General features: G+C 52.1%; 1 pseudogene; it reads left to right on the top strand.

The window, feature by feature from the left end:
- The first annotated feature begins 1,211 nt into the window (after positions 1-1,211).
- Positions 1,212-6,860, top strand: LOC130863171 (harmonin-binding protein USHBP1-like; annotated as a pseudogene).
- Positions 6,861-7,287: the final 427 nt, after the last annotated feature.

Raw genomic sequence — 7,287 nt, 5'->3', positions numbered from 1 at the left:
ATGGAAAGAAAAAGTAAAAAGAAAAGCCAGCAGACACACTGTGGACAGGCTCAATGTCCCACCGGAGCCTTCTGACGCAGACAAGTAGGGCTCTGTGGGAAGAGCGGACCTTCTTGTTGAAGAGAAACATTGTAGCGTGGTGAACAGAGGCAGGCACCCCAAACCCGAAGACCTGACTCTATCCCGGAGACCTGCATGGTGGAAGGAGAAGAGCATGCAGCTTACCCACCACAAACACAAATGAAAAAAGCAAAGGAATGAAAGACATAATTTTATTTCAATGCTGGAGCCCACTCCTACAGGGTTTTTGTTTTAGAAACACATAAAAATAATAATAAGCCGGGCGGTGGTGGTGCATGCCTTTAATCCCATCACTCGGGAGGCAGAGGCAGGCGGATCTCTGTCAGTTCGAGACCAGCCTGGTCTATAAGAGCTAGTTCTAGGACAGGCTACAAAACCACAGAGAAACCCTATCTCAAAAAACAAAAAGTAAAATAAAATAAATAAATAAATAAAAATAATAATAATAAATGATATTACGGTGGAGTGAGCCCCGCTGAACATGGGAACACAGAAAACCTGAGGAAATGGAGGGACCAAAGGTTTGGAATACGGGGGTAGCTGTTATCTTGGAGTGGGACAAGAGTCCCCTACCCCACCCTGTCCCCGTTCTGTAGGAAGCTGACATCCTGGAGAAGGAAACAAGACAATAACTGTCCACGTGACCAGGGCAGGGGCCTTCCTGTTTCTCAGCCCGTACCAGACCAGCCTTGGCCAGTGCAGCCTCATAGCCAGGGTGACCTGAGATGCGCCCAGGGGCTCAGGCCTTTCCCAGGGTGCCCTGGAGCAGAGCGGAGGGTGGACACACATACACACACACACACACACACACACACGAGAGGGAGTTTGGTGCTAGGAGAGTCCTGGGAAGAAAACAGATTCTTGGGATCCCTATCCCACGCCTCCATAGGGGAGAGGGGGCACAGATAAGAGCGATGCCTTCAGGCAGCTGAGAGAAAAGGATTGTCAGGTAGAGAAGAGGGCGAGAGGTTGGGGCAAATGGACAAGAGTAAGTGCCATCACGTGAGGCAGTCAAATATTCAAATGTGTTCAATCAATGCAGTTGACCCAAAACTCCTAAGGGGGGAACCAAGGATCCAGGCCGACAAAGGGAATCTGAGAGCAGGCCGTGATCAGGGGTGGAAGAAGCCATGAGTGCCCAGGCCACAGGGCCCCGAAGTCGCCGAGGGAGGCATCCTCCACCCGTAAGTGTGCTCCTCTTCCTGCTGTGCCCAATTCCATGGATCCCGGAGCCCAGGAGTGAGCCTGCTTCACTGAGAACCTACAGTGGTGGCGAGCAGTCATTCTTAGGGGGAGTTGGACCTGACAGCAGAGAGAATGCAGAATGGGGTGTCATTTATAGGGAGAGCTGGACCCAGTGGCTGAGAGCCTGCGGGATGGGGGGTCATTTATTGGGAGAGCTGGACCCAGTGGCTGAGAGCCTGCGGGATGGGGTGTCATTCTCAGGGGGAGCTGGACCTGACGGCTGAGAGCCTTCGGGATGGGGTGTCATTTGCAGGGGGAGCTGGACCCAGTGGCTGAGAGTTCAAAGGAGGCAGAGACCACCAGTGGGAGATTCGAGGCCAAACTCGAGCTGCTTCCGGAACTCCTTAGTCCTGACCTGCAGAGACCCGGGAGCCGGTAGGATGAATTTAGTGCTTCTATTCCAGCAGGTGCCCCTCACAAAGCTGCCGCCCCCCACACATCTGCCTTAGCTTCCTCTTGCCTCCTCTCCTCCATGCTCTCCCTTCCCTTCCCTTTCCTCCTCAGCCACGCAGCTCACTGCCTGCTCACCCTTCCCAGGGACTCTGAGATCTAGCCCCAAAGCCCCTGCTGAGCCTCAGGTGGTTGGGGTCCCGGTTGTCTTCACAGGCCTGAGGATGATTATTGTGTGGGATCCCATGGGGCCCTAGCCTTGAAGCCAGAAGAAGGGTGAAAGGCTGAGGTGGAAAGCCCCCTGAGCCCGCAGGCAGCCACCCAGGACACTGGCCCTGCTGAGACATCAGAGCAGGCTGAGCTCCCCTGAGGCCACCGTGGCCGCCTGGCGCCACTACTCCCTAAGCTTTGCAGGGCCAGTGGAAGGAGAAGACAGTGGCCAGGGGACACCTGGGTCCTTTAGTAGTCAGGAAGAAGCCGGGTCGCGACAGCAGGAGGCAGGTAGCCTCATAGAGAGGAACGCCTGGCTGCGGCTGGCCCTGGGCAGCCGGAAGGAGGAGTTGGTTTGCGCTCAAGCTTCCCTGAAGGATGCCCAGGCAGAGAAGGAGACCCTGCAGAGACAGGTGAGCATCTGACTGGGGACAGACAGATCCTGCCTCCCGAACACATTTGTTCAGCCAACAAACCAATGTGGAGCAATGAAAACCATGCCAGAGAAGGGACCAAGGAAAACAGCAAAGTAAAAGAGGGGTCTTGAGGCCCAGACTGAAGGTCAGAAAGAAGCCAGGCAGGGTGCACCCCATGATCTCAGTGCTCTAGAAGCTGAGGAGAGACAATCTCAAGTGAAAGACTGCTCAGCCACAACCAAGGTCAATTCACCGATGTAGATTGAGTTGAAGGCCAGCCTGCTTGTTTGTTTGTTTGTTTTTTTTTTTTTAAGGTTCTGAGTACCTTGGCGATAGAGGCCTTGCCTGAAGAGTATGAGGCCCTGGGTACTGCACATACAAACACACACACGCACACACACCACCGAATAATCCTGTTTTAGGGTTTCTATTTGTGATAAAACACCACAACTAAAAGCAACTGGGGAGGAAGAGGTTTGTTGTTGTTGTTGTTCTCATCTTAAAACTCTGAGGGAAGCCGGAGTGGGAGCTCAAGGCAGGGAGCTGGAGGCAGGAGCTGATGCAGAGGCCATGGAGGGTGCTGCTTCCTGGCTTGCTCAGCCTGCTTTCTTATAGAATCCAGGACCACCAGCCCAGGTATGGCCCCACCCACAGTGAGCTAGGCTCTCCCACCTTAGTCATCAAGGAAATGTCCGCAGGTCTATCTGAGGGAAACGTTTTCTCAACTTTTAGTTTCCTCTTCCCAAATGACTGTAGCTGATGTCACAGTGACAGAACCAGCAGATCCTGAGGTCACTGTGGCTGGGATAGAGTCGGGGAGATGGCGGCAAGTGGGGGACCACCACAGTATTCAGGATGTGGCGGTGGAGCAGGATTTACCGCTGTGCTTTGTGTGTGGTGGGAACGCAGAGGGATCTGTGTCCTGAGGGGAACTGGACCTGCTGCATCTGCTGACTGTGGGAGGAACAGTCTGGTGGTAGACCACGCCCCTGATGGTGGGGGTGGGGTGACAGCAGAGAAGTGGTGAAGGGGACCGGAAATGGGCAGATGATGGGAAATGTCAAACCCATCTATAGTGGAACAAGCCTGCAATGCTAAGAACTTCAGAGGCTGAGACAGGAGAATCACAATTTAACAGTAGCTTGGACAAGATAAGCAAACATTGTCTCAAAAGAGAAGGAAAACAGACTGGACGGGAGCAAAGCCCTGCCTAGACTCCTCCGCTCTTAGTTTGCTGAGACTCCTCTCACCAACACAGAAATGAAATTCTCCTTCCAGAGTGTGGTGGTGCACACTTGAAATTCCAGCTGCACGCAGGGTGCACGCCTTTAATCCCAGCAATGGGGAGGCAGAGGCAGGTGGATCTCTGTGAGTGTGAGTACGAGGCCAGCCTGGCCTTCAAGAACTAGTTCCAGGACAGGCTCCAGAGCTACAGAGAAACCCTGTCTCGAAAAAACAAAGAAGCAAAAAAAAAAGAAAGAAAGAAAGAAAGAAGAAAAGAAAGAAGAGAGAGAGAGAGAAAGAGAGAGAGAGAGAGAGAGAGAGAGAGAGAGAGAGAGAAATTCCAGCTACATGGGAGACTGAGGGAGAAGGGTGGCTTGAGTTGGGGAGATCCAGACAACGCAGAGAAACACTGAGTCTCTTAAAAATTTAGAAAGGAAAAAAGAGCAGTGGCTGCTTTTCCAGAGGATCCACGTTCAGGTCCCAGAACCCACTTGACAGCTCACGACTGCCTGTAACTCCAGTTCCCAGCAACCCAAAACCCTCACACAGACATGCATGCAGGCAAAACACTGATGTACATAAAATAATAAAAATAAATAAATCCTAAAAAAAGTAGAGCTGTCCCTCCCTCCCCCACCCCCTGCTAGTAGCTGCAGTCCCCAGGTTGGGGGGGGGGTACGTGTTGAGTGGCAATTGGGGACCTGTCTCACGTCATATGGACAGGGCTTGGCTGGGTTCCTGCTGCTGACAGAACTGTCTGTAGGTGAAGCCACAGTCTGATCCTCCATCACTGGCAGGTGCAGGAACTGGAGGATTCCCTGATGCAGCTGGAGGCTTCCTGCCCACGCCCCTCCTCAGAGCAGGGTGTACAAACAGCAGCAACTCCAGCAGTTCTGGGGCAGAAGGGCAGCCCTGGGCACCTCAGGTGAGTCTGAAGTCTTTGAAGTCTTCAGAGTCTAGGCGGTAATGTCCTCTGCTTTTCCAGTGTCGGGTAAGCTTCAATGTGCGCTTTATGGCTTCCCTAGTGGTGTGTGACAAAACTTTTCCTGGGGAGATACTGTACACATCAACTCATCCCAGGTAGGGAGCCATGACACACGAGAGTACAGACACCACCAAAGTTCAACTTAGTCCACCAATGAGTTTCCATATAGGATCATGAGTGAAAGGTTACATACATGAGCAGAAATGACTCAAAGACAGCTGCATCACCAAAGCCCACACCAGCATGGCTGACAGCTCACAAAGCTGAGAGCCTGGAGTGCAATTCACAGCCTGAAGGCAGCTCAGCACATTGGAGAGTGTCCCATCCAAGTGACTCTGGTCTAAACCTTGTCTGGCATCTGGTCTGACCTCTAGTCATCATTGCAACTATAATCAGCTGGTCTCAGAAGAACTTTTCTTACCCCAACAGGGAGGATCCTAGTGAATCTGCTTAGTTTCAGGGACTTCCTGAAGCTGCTGAGCTTTTAAGGGCACCATGCCTCCTGCCCCTGGTTTGTGAGAGAGATGGAGGGGAGGAAACTGGGCTCTGGCTGATTGGGGCCTCACTCATATTCACTGTTGCTCTTCTTTGGAGGCAGAAGCATTGAGAAGTTGAAGTGCTTCAACCGCCTCTTGCTGGCTGTGCTCAAGGGTCACAAGGGCCGCTGTGAGAGACTTAGTATGCAGCTGGGCCAGCGGGAGGCTGAGACCACAACCCTGTGCCTGGCCCTGCAATACAGGTCTGTGCCTACTGCCAATGACGGTGGTGGCTGGGAGTGGAGCGGGGCTGCATCCCAAGATGAGCCTATGTAAAGAGGGACATAGGGCCTTCAGAAGGCACAGGGCCTTACCATGAGGTCTTGTTCTGACCCATAAAGTATGTAGGGTGGGGGCTGTCTTTTAGTGGTTTGTGGTATTTTTATTTGAAATGGGGTCTCACTGTATAGCCCAGGTTGGCCTGGAACTTGCTATGTGGCCCAGGCTGGCTTTGAATCCATAGAGCTCTGCCTACCTCTTACTGGGCTGGGACTGAGTGCTGAAACACTCAGATCCTGTCCCACAGTGAGGATTGTGAGGAGGCAAATGGAGTGCTGCTCACTCTGACGACTGCTGGAGCTGGAGCCACCAAGAGTGACCTGCAGGCTGCAGAGATAGAGGCATCTAGGCTGCTGGTTGAGAAGGAAGCTGCTATGGATGGAGAGATACCTTGGCCCAGGTACCCTCAGGAAGCACAAGAGCTATGCTGAACTATGGGGTGCATGTCCCAGAGCCTGCTGCATATGGGGATGTAATGTCCCTGTCATGGGGCCTGACTGGAATAGGCCATTCAGTGACACCAAGTGTGGCGACACAAACCTTTGATCCCAGCACTCAGGAGGCAGAGTTTGAGGAGCTCAAGGTCAGCCTGGTCTACATAGCAAGTTCTAGGCAATACTGGTCTACACAGTGAGATTCTGTCTCAAATAAATAAATACAACACCAAACATACAAGCAAATCACCACGTAGTCTCACATAGATGCATAGACTCTGGTTTCAACCTCTAAAGCTGGAGGGAAAAATCAGTGAAAAGAAAAATTATTAAATTTTGGATTTTGACTTCAGAAGTGTCAATCCATCATGGCAACAGGAAGCATAGAGCAGGAAGTGCCCCGGCATGGTGTAGCCCTAAAGCAAGGAGGCACTGTAAAGCCCTGTGGGGGCCTGGCAGGGTGAGCAATGCCCTTTATTCTTCTGTCTGTCGCGGTACCTGTGAACTCACTGCAGAGAGCGTCTCAGCTGTCCGTGCAGCCTCAGTGTCCAGTACGGACTGTGCATACCACATAATTACATACAAACTCCCCTGGTGGTCTTCCTACCATCTAGGTTCCACCACCTTGCTATGTATCTGACCCTCCTGCCTCCACCTCCTGAGAGCCGGGATGGAGCCACATGCATGCTGGGCAAGCTCTCTGTGGACTGAGCCCCAGCAGCTGCCATATTATCTGCTGGAAGACTGCCCCGTGGGGACAGTTATGTATCACGATCTCCCTCCTGTCTCCTGTAGCCCTGAGGGCAGCAGTGTGGAGAAGCCTACACCAGAGGAACTGGCTGCTCAGCTCCATGGCTATATCCAGCATCTCCGGGAACACTGGGCTCTGGTGAAGATCCCCCCGGCACTCAGCCCTGACACCACACCCTGGCCCAATATGCCCCACGCAGAAGCAACAGTGCAGGCCATTCTGGAAATACAACCTGGCCCAGCCCTACCTCGGCTAGAGAAGCCTCAGATCCAGCAGGACCTGGTGGCTACTCAGGTAGGAATGTGTTGACAATGTCACAACACACTCTTGATGATGTCAGTGGAGAACAGAGGCAAGCAGGGTTTCCCTTGGATGGCTGTCCCACCTGGTCCTGTATTCATTCAGTCCCAAAGAAACACGGAGGCTTATATTAATTATAAACTGTTTGGCCTTTAGCTAAAGTTAATTATGAACTAGCTCTTACAATTTAAATTAACCCATAATTCCTGTCTATGTTTAGACACGTGGCTTGGTACCTTTTATCAATGAGGCATTCTCATCTTACTTCCTCTGAGTCTGGCTGGTGACTGACTCTCTGCCTTCCCTCTTCCCAGAATTCTCCTAGTCTGGTTGCCCTGCCTCTACTTCCTGCCTGGCTACTGGTCAATCAGCGTTCTATTAAACCAATATGAGTGACAGATCTTTACAGTGTACAAAAGCATTATCCCACAGCAAT

Source organism: Chionomys nivalis, chromosome 20, assembly GCF_950005125.1.
Source record: "Chionomys nivalis chromosome 20, mChiNiv1.1, whole genome shotgun sequence".
Classification (NCBI taxonomy): Eukaryota; Metazoa; Chordata; class Mammalia; order Rodentia; family Cricetidae; genus Chionomys; species Chionomys nivalis.
This window is presented reverse-complemented; position numbering and strand designations above follow the sequence as displayed.